Below are 20,569 nucleotides of genomic sequence, written 5' to 3'. Positions count from 1 at the left end.
ACTTCAGACCAACATGACTACCCATTAAAACAATGTAACGGTCATGCACAAGTATTGTGCACATTCTGATCTTTGCAGGATGCTGCAGTTACTACAAGCACCTTCCCTAATAGGAAGGGATGGCTTACCTGTGAACGGCACAGGCAATATGGAGTGGATTTCTCTGACCTTCAGTTGGAAGCGACATTTAAAATATTGCATTGCATAAATGAGACCTTAGAAGACATAATAAGCTGAAAATGTTGGCCTTCCTGTGTTGGTGTCCATGGAAACTGTACTTACCCGCGCAAACATGTTTAATGTTGTCTGTCTGTAAAGGTATTTTGTCACTGTGTGTTTGGCGTCCTGGCTATAGGTGCTGGCTCTGTTTAAGAAATAAACTGAATCAGAATGAATTAAACTATCTTAAGTGTACTGTGGCACCCTGTTTTGGATTTGGATCTGTTCTGTTTTTCCAAGTTGTGCCCCAAGAACCACAAATGACTCTCCATGTGGTCAGAGCAGGAATCCCCAACCAGGAGTCTGTGGAGACCTCGAGCTCCATGAAAATTCCCCAGGAGCTCCCTGCTCTTTCCCCTATATCAGTAGTTCTCAACCTTCCTAATGCCATGACCCTTTAATACAGTTCCTCGTGTTGTGGTGACCCCCAGCCATTTAATTATGCAAGGGTTCTTTCACAGAAATTAAGCCGAAACTGACCAGTGCATGAAGATCCATTGATTGTATATAAACTGTTCCCCCCCCCCCCGGGGTTTCTCAGCTCAGTTCTGCCTCTTGTCCCACCACGCTGATCTCACTCTTCTCCACTGCTCCAGACAGACGAACGTTCGATCTCAATCTACCCTGCAAGGTTGCTGTGTAGGTGGCACCCCCCCCCCGGCCAAGCTGCTTGCCCTGACACGACCCCTGTGAAAGGGTCATTCGACCCCCAAAGGAGTCATGACGCCAGGTTGAGAACCACTGCCCTATATCCTATCTTAATGCATTTGGCCACAGGGTATTCCCAGCATGACCATGTTAGCAAAGAACTGGCCCCTTCCATTGACATGGGGGTTGTGTTCCTGCACGGTTTCTATGCCTGGGAAAGGAGACGAAGTCTGGATGCCTACGCCTGTCTCAAACTGCCTCCTTTCTCCCTCCCTGCAAGTCCTCCTCAGGCATGGCCAGATGGCATCACTTCCATCCTGGCTCCTCGAAGCCTGGAAAATATGTCAGAGGCTCCTTCAGGGTCAAAAGTTTGAGGAAGGCTGGTTTAGAAGCTCTGTTGTCTTAGGTGGCAGGTTACAGTGGATGAGCGATAGGGTTGTGAGTGTCCTGCACAGTGCAGGGGGTTGGACTAGATGACCCAGGAGGTCCCTACCAACTCTATGATTCTGTTATTTTCTATGATTCTAGGTGCAGAAATGCCCAGTGCCCATCCTGCCCGCAAGTCAAAATCCACACTGTGGCTAGCAGGCAATGCCAGAATGCTTCCTACATACCATGTAGGCAGAGGGGGTGCCTCCTGGTTGCCGATGCTCCAGGCTTCCCCAGAGCTGTGGGCCTCCCCACAGCTGTGCCCAAACAGCCCCTCACTGTGGACCCTCAGGTTTAAAGTAATATCCATTTATTAGCCAGAAAGTGCAGGGTAGCAAGCCTCAAGTTTGGCCCTGGAATGGTAACGAATCTCTGACAACAGAGGTCAGTTGCACTGGAGAAAATGGCAGCTTCAGAGGATGAACTCTGACACGATTCCTTGCCAAGGTCCCTCTCCTCCCCAAATCCTGCCCTGCTTAGACCCCCCTCTCCGGGAATGTCCCAAAGGCGGCAGCCCTAAGGATCTGGAGCAGGACAGGGGAGCTCCTGCAGTCTACCATTCTAACTAAGGAGCAGGGACTCCACCCCATGAGACGAAAACAACGCAGGCAAATATCAGTGGAGGAAGCAAACTGTTCCATCATGATCATTATAGTCCATGGACATGTGGAGAGCCATCGTTTGGCCAAACCTGGTATATCCAATGCATGGTATAATGCAGGGGTAGTCAACCTGTGGTCCTCCAGTTGTTAGTGGACTACAATTCCCATGAGCCCCTGCCAGCATTTGCTGGCAGGGGCTCATGGGAAGTGTAGTCCATGAACATCTGGAGGACCGCAGGTTGACTACCCCTGGTATAATGTACATGCACCACAGCTACTGCTGCCCCAGCCAAAAGTCGGTCACTACAGAAATCGAGTGCATTTGCTTTCCTTGTGAACTGTCCCATCGTAAGCACCAGCATGTTCTTTGGAGACTGGGATAGCACTGCTTTTATGCACGGCTTTGGGAGAAGCATTAAAGGTGGGGAGAATGAACACGCTCTGTCCTTCTTGCCTGTCCAGATACAAATGATTAACTGGAGAGGGAGCCACTAGGTGGCAGGATAAGCAAGAGAAATTCCAGAAGGCTCCTTGCTTTCGGGAGGAAGTAATTGGCAACCATAGAGAAATCTCTAATCAGCCATGATGTTCCTGACAGGACCAGAGAAAGTCCATCTTCTAAAAACTCACTCATTTCCTATCTGACATGCGGTGTGAGATTTAGGAAAACCAGAATCAAATGTGGAATGATAGAAGTCTCTCGTTTCAAGGCTGAAGAGTAGCAACAGATTTTCGTTGCTTATGCTTTTCCCCGCAGGGGTGACCAAACTGTGGCTCTCCAGATGCTCATGGAGTACAATCAACATGAGCCCTGGCCAGCGTGGCCAATTGGAAGAGGCTCCTGGGAATTGTAGTCCATGAACAGCGGGAGAGCCACAGTTTGGCCAACCCTGCCCTAGAGCTACCATTAGCCCCCAGGTCTAGATTTCTCCCTCCCCGTAGACTGCATTGGTAGAAGTAATATTGATCTCTCCCAATAGTAACTTGGCTGGCTCTTCAGGTCAACAGAGGTCCTAGGAATTTTGTACCTTTGCCACCCACCCCACTCCCTGCTAGCCTGCCACCTACTACAACCTCCTGGCCCCTCTGTCTTCCTCCTAGTAGAGTTCTGGAACTAGGGTTGCCAACTCTAGATTGGGGGGGGGGGAAATGGCAATTTAGGCATGGATCCTGGGGAGGCCAAGGTTTAGGGAGGGAGGGAAGCTCAGCACCATAGAATGCCATACAGACTACCCCTACCCTCTAAAGCAGGGGTAGTCAACCTGTGGTCCTCCAGATATTCATGGACTACGATTCCCATGAGCCCCTGCCAGCGTTTGCTGGCAGGGGCTCATGGGAATTGCAGTCCATGAACATCTGGAGGACCACAGGTTGACTACCCCTGCTCTAAAGCAGACATTTTGCCCTGGAGAATTGATCCCCCTGATTCAAATTGTAATTCTGGGAGACCTTCAGACCCCACCTATACCTGCAGTGTAGCCTAAATAATTCTTGTGTTTCAATGAGGGTGTTTCAATGATACCAATAGAATCCGAGGGTCGGACCTCAGCCTTCAATGAAACCAGGCATTTGGAAAACCCACCTTGTTCCAAAAGGGAGAAATTACTCAGGAGGTAATCTGGGGGCAAAACTATACCAGACTGACTGTGGTTACTAGGCAAGATATGAGAAAAGCAGGATATTGTTCATCAAAACAATCACTACAAGACGAGATAAGTAAAGCTTCTGACAAGGTTCCCCATGATGTTCTGATGGATAAGTTGAAGGACTGCAATCTGGATTTTCAGATAGTTAGGTGGATAGGGAATTGGTTAGAGAACCGCACTCAAAGAGTTGTTGTCAATGGTGTTCCATCAGACTGGAGAGAGGTGAGTAGCGGGGTACCTCAGGGTTCGGTGCTCGGCCCGGTACTTTTTAACATATTTATTAATGATCTAGATGAGGGGGTGGAGGGACTACTCATCAAGTTTGCAGATGACACCAAATTGGGAGGACTGGCAAATACTCCGGAAGATAGAGACAGAGTTCAACGAGATCTGAACACAATGGAAAAATGGGCAAATGAGAACAAGATGCAATTTAATAAAGATAAGTGTAAAGTTCTGCATCTGGGTCAGAAAAATGAAAAGCATGCCTACTGGATGGGGGATACGCTTCTAGGTAGCACTGTGTGTGAACGAGACCTTGGGGTACTTGTGGATTGTAAACTAAACATGAGCATGATGCAGCGGTAAAAAAGGCAAATGCCATTTTGGGCTGTATCAACAGAGGCATCACATCAAAATCACAAGATGTCATAGTCCCATTGTATACGGCACTGGTCAGACCACACCTGGAGTACTGTGTGCAGTTCTGGAGGCCTCACTTCAAGAAGGACATCGATAAAATTGAAAGGGTACAGAGGAGAGCGACGAAGATGATCTGGGGCCAAGGGACCAAGCCCTATGAAGATAGGTTGAGGGACTTGGGAATGTTCAGCCTGGAGAAAAGGAGGTTGAGAGGGGACATGATAGCCCTCTTTAAGTATTTGAAAGGTTGTCACTTGGAGGAGGGCAGGATGCTGTTTCTGCTGGCTGCAGAGGAAAGGACACGCAGTAATGGGTTTAAACTTCAAGTACAACGATATAGGCTAGATATCAGGAAAAAGTTTTTCACAGTCAGAGTAGTTCAGCAGTGGAATAGGCTGCCTAAGGAGGTGGTGAGCTCCCCCTCCCTGGCAGTCTTCAAGCAAAGGTTGGATACACACTTTTCTTGGATGCTTTAGGATGCTTAGGGCTAATCCTGCGTTGAGCAGGGGATTGGACTAGATGGCCTGTATGGCCCCTTCCAACTCTATGATTCTATGATTCTATGAGATGAAAATTACCAAATGGGAATGGCAGACCCCAGGGTAGGGGGGGGGGGTTGTCTCCCACTTTCAGCCCCCAGGTCTCTGCCACCAGCCAAGTTAGAAAATTTGCCCCAGCCAAGGCATTCCTACTCTCACTGCATGGAAGTTCAATTCATGGAAGCTCGCAGCCTGTTCTGAGGGGTTACTATCCATCTCCTAAGTTATTGAGGAGTATTTCCTACACTCCTAACCAACCTTGACAGGGAAGTTTAGGGAAGGGCACACATGTCACCCCCTTGTATTCTAAAGCAGTGGTTCCCAACCTTTTTATCACCGGGGACCACTCAACGCCTTTTACTGAGGCCCGGTGGGGGGGGGAGTTTACTCCTCTACTCTCAGCCACTGCCCTAATGCTCTCTGATCGCTATGGCAATGTTTAAACATCCCTTCAAAATAAGATACAGACATGCCACAACAATGAAGTGTGTTGTAAAGGGCTGGGGGGGGATGAAGTAAAGGGCCGGGGGGGGGAGGAGAAGGCGTCCTTTGGGTCCCACCTCCAATTAGTCGAAGGACCACATGTGGTCCGCAGCCCACAGGTTGGGGATCGCTATTCTAAAGAGCCTCACAGCCCCAGGGACTGATGGGTAAGTAGCCACAGCTGAAGGACTTGGGTCCAAGAGATGAACAAGGAAAGGTGGTGTTGTGTCTGCCGTTCAGGGTCTGAGGCAGGATCGCAATCCTGCACTGCAATCAGCCAATGTGTGGCTAGACCCCAACTGCTGGATCCAGTCAGTTTAGAGTGAAACTGACCAATAGCACACCCTGACGGGAAGATCTCTTGTGCTGTATTGTATACAAGTTGGGGGTTTCGTGGGGTTTCCCTAGTACAGTTTCGGTTCATTTTTAGCTCTCCGTTCTATCATGCTGGTGTCACAATAAAGAGCTGCAATGTGCTAATTTTACTAGTTTGCTGTACAAATTTCTGCCATCGTTGACGTTTGCTTTTGACTTTGTGATCAATTGTGTTATTTCTGCTGGCTGCTGACCGTATTAATAAACTGTACCGTACTGGACTAACCCTCTGTGTTAAATAAAATCAGAGTCCAATAGCACCTTTAAGACCAACAAAGATTTGTTCAAGGCATGAGCTTTCGAGTGCAAGCACTCTTCCTCAGATTATGAACTACCATCATGACACTGGGAATATAGACCAACACGGCTACCCATTTGAATCTATCCTCTGTGTTAAAACTCAGCACAAAGCCCTGTTGCTAGAAGAAGTCCTTTTTTTCTTGTGGCTCATTCTTGCTTTTGCTTGCAGTCGAGCAGATTTTTTTCAGTCTAAAGACACCCGAGTTGGGAATGAAAGATGGAGAAATACTCTTGTTAACCTCACGGTAACATCAGCCCCACTGAATGCAAAATCCGGCTCATCCCAATCGTAGCCATTTACATTCTGCCTTGGGGAAAGCACTATGAGAAAAGAGCCAACGTTATAAAGTGAACATGGAACAATTATCTAGTAACCACGGGCAACAAATCTCTTCTCAGCTGTCCTGCTATAACTGCATAAGAGATGTCACCAGCCCTGAAGTCCCACAGCTAGCCTCTAAAATTAGCTGCAGCCAATATTATCTGACTTACATTGGGCACTCTTAACGGAATTTCAAGAAAAGCATACACTTTAGTTTGGGGGTAGAGTCCTTGCTAGTTTTCACATAGATTTTGTGCCACGTTTTCCAACAAAATAGGGGGCTTTGGAGGTATTGAAGTACACCCAAATAATATTGTTTTGCCTCTTTCAAGGAACAGAAGCTCAAAATGGTATGTTGTAGAACGCCACAATTATAATAGGGTTGCCAAATCTGGGTTGGGAAATTTCTGGAGGTTTGGTGGTGGGCCCTGGGGAGGGCAGGGTTTGGGACCTAGCAGGGATGTGATGCCATTGAATCCATCCTCCAAAAAGATCTTTTCTTCAGGGGAGCCCACCTCAGTTGTCTGGAGATCAGTGTTAATTCCAGATCTCCAGCCTCCACCTGGAGGTTACAACAAACGGAAACTGAGGTCCACAGTAAATGGGAAATACCAGGAAAAAGGGAGAGCAATATAATCGTAACTCTGAAACGATATAGTAAATAATGTTTTCAAAAGTGCAAAATGGTCATTTATGAAGTATCATAAAGACGATCATAATAACCAAACAATACTGTAAATTTGTGCATAATGATGCAACAATGCAGCAAGTGTGATACAAAAAAATAATTCAGGCAGCAGTTCAACAGGTGAGTTCCAACAATAATAACATTTAAAACTTAACAAACACCCCCAGGCAGGACAGCACACAGAGGAAATTAGATTATTAAAGGTCTCTCTCTCACATACACTTTCTATCCATAGTTCTCTCTCTTCATTTTATTCTTTAAGCAGCCAGGTGCTCCACCCTGTAGTGCTTTGAAGGCAAAAGATATTCAGAAGTGGTTTGCCATTGCCTGACTCCACATCATGTCTCTAGTATTCTCTGGAATACTAAATTTTACTCAGGGCTAAACCTTTGAGGCCTAATGAGAGTCTGGGCTATCCAGGTCAGGTTCTTTAAGTGGCCATTCTAAAATCTGTGTGTGTGTGTGTGATGAAATGGGGGGGGGGAGGACCACCACATACTTGAGGAGTGGGTGAAAGGATCCTGAAGACTTTACTTCCAGCAGAAGCAGTTCAGCATTGCAGTCACCCAAACTACAATGCTGATCGTGACAGGCAGCACTCCAAAGGTAAGCCTCAAAGTGCTTGAATATCAGGAAGCCAGGAAGTGAAGGGTTAATTTTTCACTGAGGCAGAGAGCTTGAGTGACAGACTGCTCCAAGAATTCTGATTGACCTGCAACAGCTGTGAAAGAAGTTATATAAGAGCTGTGTGCTGAGGGAAGTTATTCAGATTCTGACAGAAAGCTGCATTGAAAGAAGAGTTTTTTGTTCCTTAACTGTAAAGCACCTACTCTGAGATTTTAGTCAGAGAACACAGTCTTAACTAATGTGTCTGGACTGAGCATAAGCTGAAAGCAGTTCTACACTGTTGGGAGAACTGGAAATGATATTTGGCAGAGGGATTAGGGTAGTGGTGTGAGACTTTGAAAGAAAAGAGGAGAAATCTTCTAGAGAGAGAGAAGGATTCTTTCCCAATTAAAAGGGGAAATTAGTTGTGAAGAATTCCCAGGTCTGGTGTGGAAAGACACTACTGTGGGCACCTAAAGAATTAGAGGGAAATGGTGTTTCAAAGGAAGGGAGATTGGGATACTAACCAAGGATACCAGCCTGAAAAGAAAGCCAGAATTGTGTTTAGATTAAATCTGTGACCATTTCAGCACAAGGAATCTTCCCTGCGACAGCCTCCAGTCGCTGGCAGGTTTTAGAGCCCTCTTGACATGACATTGTCTGCATCCAGAAGCTGCCCAACGGCTGGCTCAAGTTTTGGCCCAATTTGCCTCGCAATGAGGGAAATCCCCCAAACAAGACTTGCCACCTCCTATCATGTGTCTCATCAGGGATCATCCAGGGGCAACCCCATATGAAGGAGGAAATGTGCGACCATCTCAATGGCATTGCCCTGCCCTTGCACTGATCTCCCTGTCCCCATTTCCGGATTGGGATTTTTTTTTTAATAGTGCTGTATGCGGGGCAATGCATATGTGCATCTGTGTGCCTGCAAACCAATGAGAAATTAATTTATGCATATATTACACTCCACCTCATACGGATGGGAAAAGGTGTGACAAGGCAGCAGGAAAACGCAGGAGGGGTCACCCATATGGAGGGCTGCAAACGCGAGGTTTGCAATTTCACATTTGCAGCCAGGAGGCCCTACGCATTTTATGCCTCTGTGCGGAAACAGTCTGTGTAAAGAATTCAGAAACTAAGGAAAGCTTCTATAGCTCTCAAAAGCTTGAATTTAAGATCTACAAACTGTATAACAACTATTTTTACCACCAAGTTCTTTCTCCCTGTTCCATCTAACCTTTCTCTGCATGTTAAATAAATTTTGTTTGACTTTTAACACTGCCTCCAGTACCATTCTGAAAAGGTTTTGGAAAAGAGGGATCTCACGCCTTCCCTTAGGCTTCCAGGGCTTAGTCAAAAGCCAAATCCTGTGTCAGTGACGTGGTGGAACAGTCAGCTCTATTAAATACAACACGGAAAACATGCTACTTGGGCAGTTCAGTCAGTGAGGGAACAGAATTTTATTTGGGGAGGGAGAAATTTACCTCAGCGTGGGGAAATGTATGGGGGAGGCTGTCATACTGACCAAGAATTTTCTGATCTCAGCTCATCTTTTCATCCCTGCCTCCTTTCCTGGTCCGTTGGTCACAGGAGAGAGCCTGAGATGTTCTGTTTGATTTGCATGCTGACAATATTCCACATGGGAGTAATGCCCTATTCCACAGAAGCAGGCTGGATAAACACAGCTGTGTGCAAAGACTCTGTCAGCTTGCTTCTTGAAAAGATGGCTTCTTTTGGTCTGAAAGAGCTTGGAAGGTGCAGTAGGTTCCGAAGAGGAGTTCACGGAACATACGAAAGGTTTGTTTTATAACCGGGGGCAAAGTATCCAGAAGTGGAAGTCAGTTCATGGAACCCTGTACCAGTGTACAAAGTAACAGTCTGTTTTGGTTCATGACCCCTAGTGTTCCTTGGAGGAACTACCACCCAAATCCTTCGAGATCTCCCATCCAAGCACTAGCCAGGGTCGGCCCTGCTTAGCTTCCATGGTCTGGTGGGATACAGCTTGCCTCAGCTATCCTGATCAGGAATACAAGTAATTTGTTTTGTAATTTTTCTCTGATGCTTCAACATATACACAAAGGCTAGCTTGCCTCTGATTCTTTCTTCTTTATTCCCCCAGTAATGGACTTCTCAGCTCTTATGAAAGCTTGGGGGTAACAATGAAACTTTTAAAAGGATAAAAGCAGTTTTAAATATGCATAGCAATAATTCCATCAACATGTTCCCTATTTTGCCCATCTTGGGGTCCCTCTACACCGTATTGAGTCTGCCATGAAAACGCTGGAGGGCGTCACCCCCAAGGGTCAGAAATGTCTCGGTGCTTGCACAGGGGATATCTTTACCTTTACCTTTTATAACTTATGGTAATTCAAATTCATTATAGTCAATGTCCAAGTGGAAGTTTTAGATTAACTCTCATGGATTAGAAAAGTAGCCTGCAGAATATTCTCTAGGAAATATTCCCTAGTAAATGCTGTGAAGAAGTTTTATAAAAGTCGTGGACAAGGACCTTTCCATAAACATCAGGTGACGTGATCATACATGGTCATGTTGACACCCCCCCTTCCAAAATGGCCAATGACGGGTGTGGAGAGGGTGGGAAGGGGAGGGGCCCCAGGTGGGCGTGTACACAGCTATGCTGCCAAATGATTTTCTGTATGATCACACCACTTCTGAGGTTTCTCAAAGCCTGAAGAATGTCCCAGGGTTGTCTCAACAGCAAGAAAGTTAAGAAAGGCTGTGCTAGCATAATATACAATGACTGCCACCTGCCCCTATGCCGGACAACTTTAACCAGTAAAGCCCACACACTGAAGCAGCCCTGGAGTCCATTATTTAGACTTAGAAATGTACTTTTACATTTGTATAAACAGACTAGAAGCAAAGCGTGAGTAGAACTCACACAGCAAAAAGAATGATAGACAGAGGATGAACTTTTAAGATAAGACACACAAGAGTTGAAGAAGAAGAGTTGGGGTTGGGTTTTTGCGGTGTGCTGGCCTAATAGCCATTAGCCAAAATGCTGAGAGATAAGAGATAGTTTCTCCTCTTACTTACAAGAGATAGGATGCTGGGAATTGTAGTCAGATAGCTCCTTTCCTTGTTCCCTAGAACTTAACTGGAAGATCAGCCCAATTTCCTGACTAGCAGCCAGGGTGGAAAAACTCTCCCCACCCCTTCCCTTCTCCCTCCATATTCCATTGTTAGACTTTAGCTGTTCACAGTGGATACAACCCGCACTCTTTTTCATCAGACAAGACTGCACTGAATTAGATGAACTAGAACAATCATATAAGTCTATTGCTATGAGATGCCTAATAAATACGATTGGAAAATGAGTTTAATCTGCGTTGGACACTATCTGTGAATGAGCCATCCTGCTTGGGCTCTGGGACAGAACATGAGGTCTACCTTAAAGAGCCTCAAAGCAACTTACAATCGCCTTCCCTTCCTCTTCCCATAACAGGCACCTTGTGGGGTAGGTGAGGCTGAGAGAGTTCTGAGAGAATTGTGACCGGCACAAGATCACTCAGCAGGTGCCTTGTAGAAGAAGAGTGGGGAATCAAACCCCATTTTCCTGATTGAGAGGCTGCCACTCTTAACCACAACACTGTGCTGGCTTTCCCCGAAGTTGAGCCTCAAAGGGAGTTTAGATTCTCAAAAGCTTCAAAAATGCTGGTTGGTCTCAAAGGTGCTGTCGCAGTCAAGTCATAGTTAAGTTCTGGTGACCCTGAAAAGTTTTCAAGGCACGACAGTACAGAGATGGTTTGCCATTGCCTGCCATTGGACTTGTGACCCTGGACTTCCTTGGTGGTCTCCCATCCCAATGCTAACCAGGATCAACTTGGTTTAGCTTCCAAGGTGTGACGAGATTGGGCTAGCCTAGACCACCCTCAGAGGAGCTACTGGGCTTAAATCTACCTTGGCTCCCTATGCTAATTCCCAATGAATCCCCCAGCTAAACACTAGTAAAAAGAAACAGACAACACAGGTGGTACCTAAATCAAGTGTGACAGCTCAAGGTTTTCATTTAACCTCTTTGCTTTCTCGCCCTCTTGGGATCTGATTTACATATTTGGACGGCAAAGTAATATTTATATTTAAAATGTTTTTTTTCCCCTCCCGTGACAGCTTTCTTTGTTTTGGCTTTTCCTTTGTCTTTTTCTCATCTCTCCCCTCCCTTTCCTTTATGGAAAGCGCTCCTCACTGAATCTGCAGTGTGGTTTTTAAAACGGATGCAGGGTTTTTTTTCCTTGTGTCAATGCAACCCTTGAGCTCAATTATCTTTGCAATTAAAAATGCCCAGTCTTGCAATATTCAAAGCTACTCATAATGTTGAATGCACATAAAATATAATTTATGAAATCAAACCCACCGTATCCATTGCATCTTTGCCTTCTCCTTTGTTATCGGCATTTGCTTCATCATTTGAAATGAGAATCAGGTTCTTCTGTCTTGATATGTTGTGTGTGTGTTTGTAGGAGACTGGAGATCAGTCTATTGTTCATTGGATAATACAGAGAAGACTGTTTTCTATAGATGTCATTACTCTCTTTTTAACAGCTGTGTATGTCTATGATAGATTTACTTTGGCTTTCTGTTTGACATGCCAGTCTATCAAACAACTACAGGGTCAGGAAGTCAGCTGTCAAGACAAGAAAGGATACTGTATAGAGAACATGGTGGAAACGTGCTTCAGTGATTTAAAATTAATGTGAGTCAAACATGGTCTAACCTGGGGGACTTAACCCTGAGCTGTAACAGAATGATTTTTCTGTCTAATCCAACTAAAAATGAAATCTATGAATGCCTCAGGCCCTGCTTTTCATCATCACAATTAAAGAATTAAATCAAATGCCTCCGTTTTGACAAACAGTTGTCTACTGTTTTCTTGAGTGGGCAGCTGACTAGGGACTACAATTACCATGAGCCCCTGCCAGCATGATCTAGACATTTGTTTCATCTAAAAGCTACATTACTTGCCTGGCTCATTCTTTCCTTGTGATGGCCTGACTGAGAAATTTGATTTCTGCTGGTCGGGTCATCAGTGTGTGTTTTGCCACTAATTCTTTTTTTTAAGAATGTTTGCTTTTTATAAGAGAAGTTATTTCCTGCTTTTATGTCCCCAAAACACAGAAGAACTTGTATAATGTGTGGCCCGTTTCTTCCAAGGAGCCAAAAGGAACATTCTGTCGCTATGGTGAACAATCTTGTGGCAGAGTGTTGAATTCCCCAGGTTTTTCCTCCTAGTTTTGTCCCAGCAAAATTTATTTTCCTCTTTAGATGTTGGTTGGCATCATCATCCTTGATTATCTGAAATTGCTACTCTGAGTGGGTCTCAGCTTCCATTTCCAGTCCTGAATTACTTTGCTTTTAAAAGAAAACATTTTAAGTCAGGCTAAATTTAGCATTGACAGAGGACTGCCTGAACCCTTCCTGACAGCAGATAATGAACTTAATGACAACGGCAGATAAATCCTTGCAGTTTAGGCTAAACCGTGGATTTGTTTCTCCCCAGCCACCCGAGATTTGCATGAGGGGCTTTGCCCAGCCAGAGGGAAGCTTGTTTTGGAGAGCGGCCTGTCAGTATTAAGGAGTGAGGGAATATGCCCCAGCCACAGCCAGCCACTCAGAGGGGACATCCTAAACAAAAGCTACATTGTTGGAGCCAGCTTGGTGTAGTGGTAAGAGCAGCTTTATCAGTGCCATTGCGAGCCCAAGGTCACCCAGCTGGCTGCATGTGGAGGAGGAGTGGGGAATCAAATCCAGTTCACCAGATTAGAAGTCTGCACTCCTAGCCACTTCACCGATAGGCCAATTTGGCATATTTATGAATAGAGGTGGGCCGGAACTGGAAAATTCCAGTTTGGTTTGGGGTGTTTGAAAACTGAACTCCTGAACCGAACCGAACCGAAAACCCCGAAACAAATCGGCCAGGTCGGGACGATCTGAGCCAGTTTGGGCTTAGAAATGGGGGGAGCGAGGAATCAAACCCGGCTCACCAAATGAGAAGTCTGCACTCTTAACCACTACACCTAGCTGGCTCTCAAAAAACAGCAGGGGGGCAGAGGGTAGAAACTTTGAAAAGGGAGGGGAAAAGTTGGGGACATGGAGAGTTGGATTGTCATGTAAGATCCATGTGAAACTACAAAAAAAAAAAACACCGTACTTTTTGGATAAAATTTTATTGCAATAAGTTTTCATAACATCTTTAAAATTTTGAATTTTTATGCCAGATTGTTTTATGTCAAATTAAAGATCTCAATGAGAAAGAAAATCTTTGGTTTTGAAGTTTTTAAATTATCTGAACAATAATGGAGATACTGCAGTGCAATACTGGAGCATTATGCTTGCTACCTGTGGCCATACCGTATGGAGTATGGGCCAACAGCTCACCTTGTGCCCAGCTGCTTAGATGTTTACAGCTTGGGTCTCTGTGTTATTTAAATTTTGCCGGTCAACAATTAGTTCTATAATGGATTTCCATTGCATATTTGTTTCATATCTTAAAGATTTTCCCTATGGCAGCCACATAAGGTTTCCACATCGAAAGCAGATTTTTCAGGTCATGATTTTTAGCAAAGTCTTATTATGTAAAAAGGAGTCAAGCACCAAGTTGCTTAAAAGAATAAAATCATTTTATTAAGAAGAAAACAAACTTTATATAGAAAGAGGGGAGAGAGAGTCCTGTTTAACTGTCTAACTGTTATGTTCATTCAGTCTGTTGTGGAGGCAAGCTGTTACAGTCTCTTATTTATTAAACTTTCTCATATTTTAACTGCTGTCAGTCTGATCTCTGGGAAAACACCACATCTGGAGAACCAGCATTGGGCAGACAACCAGTGTGGTGTAATGGCTAAGAGTGGCAGCTTCTAATCAGGAGAACTGGATTTGTTTCCCAGCTCCTCCACTTGCAGCCCTCTGGGTGACCTTGGCCCAGTCACAGTTCTCTCAGAAGTCTCTCAGCCTCACCTGTTGTGTCTGTTGCAGGGAGAGGAAGGGTGTAAGCTGCTTGGAGTCTGCTTCAGCTCTTCTTCCTCTTCTTCTTCCTCCTCTATTGTATCTTTCTTGCTATCTGAGGCGTGGCTTTTTGTAGGACTGGCAGCAATGCAGTGCACAAGTGTGTGTGTGTGTGAGAGAGAGAGAGGGGGGGGGGTTAAACCCCAAAAAAGATTAAACAAAAGAATATAAAAAGCTACTTATTGAATAAATGAATACCTATTACAATGGTATGAGATAGAAAAATAATGGAAAAAGAGTTTAAATATTCAAGAAAAAGTAAGAAAGAACTAATGAAGACATTTCACAAAGGGCCTGGAGAATATTGTAACTCCCCACCCCCTTTAAAAATCTTGTGCATGAGCCTGTCCAGCAGAGAAGTCTGCCATGCCCCAGAGCAGGGGTAGTCAAACTGCGGCCCTCCAGATGTCCATGGACTACAATTCCCAGGAGCCCCCTGCCAGCAAACGCTGGCAGTGGGCTCCTGGGAATTGTAGTCCATGGACATCTGGAGGGCCGCAGTTTGACTACCCCTGCCCCAGAGCTTGATAGCTCTAAAGTGCAACTGTGGTGATGCATCTCCTTCACGCTTGCTTGCAGAAGGACAGCAGGAGATGCCGCAGCTAGGCTGGGCCCCTCAATGGCCAGGCAGCTACAGAATTCTAGACGTATAAAACCCAAGAATTGCCACCAACGTACAACCTGAGAACCATCAGCAATAAAACCCCAGGAATCACCATCAGTCTCTAGCACTCAAGAATCTATAGCAATGTAAAACCAACAAAAGGCAAACCTGACACAAAGCAACACAATTTAAAGGGGCATAATCAATCTTGTGGTGCAGAGTGGTAAGGCAGCAAACATGCAGTCTGAATGCTCTGCCCATGAGGCTGGGAGTTCGATCTCAGCAGCCGGCTCAAGGTTGACTCAGCCTTCCATCCTTCTGAGGTTGGTAAAATGAGTACCCAGCTTCCTGGGGGGTAAACGGTCATGACTGGGGAAGGCACTGGCAAACCACCCCGTATTGAGTCTGCCAAGAAAACGCTAGAGGGCGTCACCCCAAGGGTCAGACATGACCCGGTGCTTGCACAGGGGATACCTTTACCTTTAATCAATCTTGAAAGCTTCTTCTTCTTCTTCTCTCTTCAGACACCATCCTGAAAGTCTCTAGAAATTTCCATATTCAGAGCTGGCAGCCCTGTACCGTGTCTTGGGTTCATGGTCTTTAAAGAGGGAGGCCAGAGGCTCTGGGAGACATGTTAAGGGCTCTTCCTAAGCCTTGCATCTCAACACCAAGGGCTTTTCCACAAATCGGAAAAATAGCGTTATGCCAGCTGAATGGTGTAGTGCTAAATATTATCACGCCTCCCGGCCACTCCACATCTTTTTGCTGTCTTGTTGTCTGCTGCCTTTTCGCATTTGTCCCCCTCCACAAGTGTTGCTGGAAATGGCGGAAGAGAGCAATGCACTTCATGCACGACTCTCTTCGGCCTGTCAATCAAGCCAGGCAGCCAATCTCCTTTCTCCTTTTTTTAAAGGTCCTGCAATGCCTGTCAATTAAAAAATAATAATAGCTCTCTGTTTAAACGCCTATGCATCTAATCATATGGAATCACAAGTCTTGATACTTTTAAAAATTAGTCTTGTCTCTGATTTTGGGAGAGGGGACTTTAGAGAGGCATGCTTTGTGTCACAACTTTTTTGGGGGGATTTCTGGCATCGCCTGCATGCTTGTCCACCTATTCGTTGCTCCAGGCTGTTCTACATTAAAAAAAAAATCCCATCTCTGGGAACAAGGAAGAGGGAGGCAGGTGCAAGGGAGGGATGTTGGAGACGGAGGTAGCGCTTCTTCCTCTCCCTACATTTCTTTACCTGCTGGCCTGCTGGTTGTATGCTGGGGGATAGCGCTTTTAAGGTTGGTGAATCCACTTTTTGGGATTCAGCAACCCGTGCTTTAAAATGTTGGATATAGCGAGCAGTTTGTTGGCCAGACACAGGATGTTGGCGACGTCATGTGGAGCAGCTGGAATATTGCATCTTTAAATGGTATATATGACGGTAAACGTATGGCATGCAGAATTGCCCCAACTCTTCTTTCAATAAGGATGCCAGGAAACAAGGCATCGAACAAGGCCGAAGGATCAACCTGCTCCAAGAGTTTCAAGCTGGGAAATTAGCTTAGCGACTTCTCTCTGGGCCCAGCCTCCGCCCCTTCCCGGGAACCTGCCATCTTTCTTTACACTGACACGTCTGGGGCAGCATTTTCCAATTAAACGAAAGAGACACTTGTCCTAAAGAAGGTTAACTTTATTAACTGAGAGCGGATAGATGGAAAGCAGGACAGAAATGCAATTTAAACGCCAGTTGGCCATAAAGTAGATTGGCAAATCCAAGTATCTGCTCTGGCAAGTCCCAATCAAGCAGCTCCTAGGCCGTTTAACAATTAAGAGATGCATTTATTTTTCACACATGGCTGGTCCAAAGGAGAGGGTGAAAGAGGGAGGAGGGGAGAGGACTCTGATTGCCTCTTGGTGAAGGACACAGGCAAGAGGAGAGACCAGAAAGGAAATGGGAGGGAGAGTGTGAGGAGGAGACTTACGGATCTGAGTGAGTTCTGGCAGCACACAAAGAGGGAGTGCTAGCAGGAGCAGAGGAAAACAAAACCAGAATCCAGTGGCATCTCAAAGCTGGCTAAGTTTGATTCCAGCAGGAGCTTTCCTGTTTTAGACGAGCTTAGTTCTTCAGGCGTTACATCAGTTATCTATCCTGACAAGCAAATTTGGAGTCCAATGGCTCCTTTAAGAGCAACAAAGGCTTATTCAAGTTGTAAGGTTTCATGATCACAGCACACTTTGTCAGAGAGAGCCAATGTGGTTTAGTGGTTAAGAGCGGTGGGCTCTAATCTGGAGAACTGAGTTTGATTCCCTACCCCTCCACATACAGGGTCACCTGGGCCAAGCACAGTTCTCTCAGAGCTCTCTCAGCCCCAAGTACCTCAAAAGAAGCCTGTTATGGCGAGACGAAGCACTAAAGAAGGAAAGAAGCTGACATGGATGACTACAAGTTCCAAAATTTTATTCTTTATTCTTTTTTAAAAATTTATTTCTTCAGAATTATATGCCGCCACTCTCAGAGATACTGGCTTGTGGTGACTTCCAACATCAGTACAAATTCAGCACAACGTAAACACAATTCAGTTAAAACATTATAAAATATAGAATAAAACTCATTAATAATTAGCAACAATGAATAATCAGCATGATAGATTGGATGGTCCAGTTTGGCGTAGGGGTGCTGCAATTTTGTGAGGGCAGCCCCAAGAGGTTCCTGGCCCTACCTGGCCTCAACCATACACCTGGCAGAAGAGCTCCATCTTACAGGCCTTGCAAAGCTGAGACAGCTCTGTCAGGGCCCTGAGATCCTCTGGGAGCTCATTCCACAGGCAGGAGAGAAATTTAATCACAGTGAGAGCGAGAATGAGGTCCAGATTTGTCGCTTATTTTCAGGCTGAGCTCTTTCCTCAGTGGCTTACAAGACGTATTTACAATCACAGAGTCATTCTTTCAGAATATGTCTTTCCACAATATTTTACAATTTTTAAGTAGCAATCAGACCATTGGTTCTAGTGGTCCATGGAGGAGGAAAAAGAAAAAGAAGAGTTAGTTCTTATATGCTGCATTTCTCTGAGACTCCAGAAGGGGCCTTCCCATTCCTCTCCCCACAACAGACACCCTGTGAGGGAGGTGAGGCTAAGAGAGCCCTGATATTACTGAAGAAGAAGAAGAGTTGGTTCTTGTATGCCGCTTTGCTCTACCCAAAGGAGTCTCAAAGCGGCTTACATTCGCCTTCCCTTTTCTCTCCCCAGAACAGATGGCCTGTGAGGGAAGTGAGGCTGAGAGAGCCCTGATATTACTGAAGAAGAAGAAGAAGAAGAAGAAGAAGAAGAAGAAGAAGAAGAAGAAGAAGAAGAAGAAGAAGAAGAAGAAGAAGAGTTGGTTCTTATATGCCACTTTTCTCTACCCGAAGGAGGTTCAAAGTGGCATACAGTCGTCTTCCCTTCCCTCTCCCCACAACAGACACCCTGTGAGGTGGGTGAGGCTGAGAGAGCCCTGATATCACTGCTCGGTCAGAACAGCTTTATCAGTGCTGTGGCGAGCCCAAGGTCACCCAGCTGGTGGGGGAGTGGGGGATCAAATCCAGCTTGCCAGATTAGAAATCCACACTCCTAACTACTACACCAAGCTGTCGGTGCTTGAGGGGTGCTTGACCTAGGGGAAGTGTGTGGACATGGGTTGGATTGGGTTGAATGCTGCTGGGGGTTGTATGGAAACTGGATCTTTTATGGGTTTTTATTGTGGGGTCTTAAGTATTGTAACCCGCCTCGAGCCAGTGGGTAGCTTAGAGTGGTGTGTAATAAACTGAAAAACAAAATACATAAAATAAATAAAGGACAGGCCTGTTTTCCTGGTGGAATGCTGGGGTGTTTATTGCCAGCTTCCTGCCTTCCAGAGGAGGAGACAATCCTTTTATTTCCAGAGGGTCAATCCTGACCTCCTGGAAGGATGTCCAGACTTAATGTGCCCAGGGATGGTTTGCTACTGCCTTGGAGGCCAGATTGCCCTCTTTAATGGGCTCAGCTGTGTTTTAGGAGGTCTGCTAGTGTCTCACTGACCATTATTATGTGGCTAGAATCTGAAAAGGCTCTTTGCATATTTTCTGCTTTGCATATTTGCTAGTTCACAGAGCTTTCAAGGAGGTTTGATTTAGAACGGCCTTTGACGTGCTGTTTATATTGCTGGAATTCGGGCTGTTGCATATATTTTTTTTATTTAAAATATTTATACCCCAGCTTTCCACAGTGCCCAACACAGCCTACAATATACAGACAGGCACAAGTCGAATGTAATCATTTTTATAAAGTGGCCTGGTCCAAGTTGGGAAATTTCTGGATGTTTGGGGGTGGAGTCTGCAGAGGGAGGGCTTTGGGCAGAGTGGGGCCTTAGTGAGGTAGCATGCCATAGGTTTGGAGCTTCCAAATCCTCTAGATTTAGCGTTTCCTCTCTGTCATTTGGACTTCAGTTGTGATTCCAGGAGATCTCCAGGTTGTACCTGGAGGTTGGCAACCCTAGCAAGCTATGGTCAGTGTAGGAGTTTTCTGTATCAGAAAACATTTTGTTATTTGACCGTTATTAAGGGTCTCTCTTCCCAGAAAGGGAGTTTTTCAAAGTAGCCAGGAAAGCAACCTCTGATCAGCCTTTCTCAACTTTTTTGCTGTTGAAAATCTCCTGAGAGTTTCTTTAGCCTTTGAGAAACCCCAGAAGTGGTGCGATCGCGCAGAATATGATTGGGAAGCATAGGTGTGGACACGCCCACCTGGAACCCTTTCCCTCCCAACCCCCTCCAGGCCCATCTTTGGCCATTTTGGGAGTGGGTCAACATGACCATATATGGTCATGTTGTTGTTAGGTGCGAAGTTGTGTCCGACCCATCGTGACCCCATGGACAATGATCCTCCAGGCCTTCCTGTCCTCTACCATTCCCCGGAGTCCATTTAAATTTGCACCGACTGCTTCAGTGACTCCATCCAGCCACCTCATTCTCTGTCGTCCCCTTCTTCTTTTGCCCTCGATCGCTCCCAGCATTAGGCTCTTCTCCAGGGAAGAATCTTCTGCCAGGCTGTTGAATATATGGTCATATCACCGGATAAATGTTTCACAAATTTAAAAAATATATTAAAAATTAATTAACTCCCACCCACCCATTCGGGAAACCCTTCCAGGGCTGACAAGAAACACCAAAGTTTCATAAAACCCTAGTTGAGAAAACCTGGTTGACATGAATGCCTGCATGGACAGACCAGGGATTCCCAACCAGAGTTCCTGGCTACTAGACTAGACATCACTGGACACCACGTCCCTAGTTGCTTTGCAGGCTAGGCCCATTCCGCACACATAATGCACTTTCAATGTGCTTTGGCAGCTGGAATTTCCTGTGCGGAACAGGAAAATCTATTTCTAAAGTGCATTGAAAGTGCATTATCTATTGTTTGCAGAATAGGCCCTCATCTC

The sequence above is a fragment of the Paroedura picta genome, chromosome 1 (assembly GCF_049243985.1).
Source record: "Paroedura picta isolate Pp20150507F chromosome 1, Ppicta_v3.0, whole genome shotgun sequence".
Taxonomy (NCBI): Eukaryota; Metazoa; Chordata; class Lepidosauria; order Squamata; family Gekkonidae; genus Paroedura; species Paroedura picta.
This window is presented reverse-complemented; position numbering follows the sequence as displayed.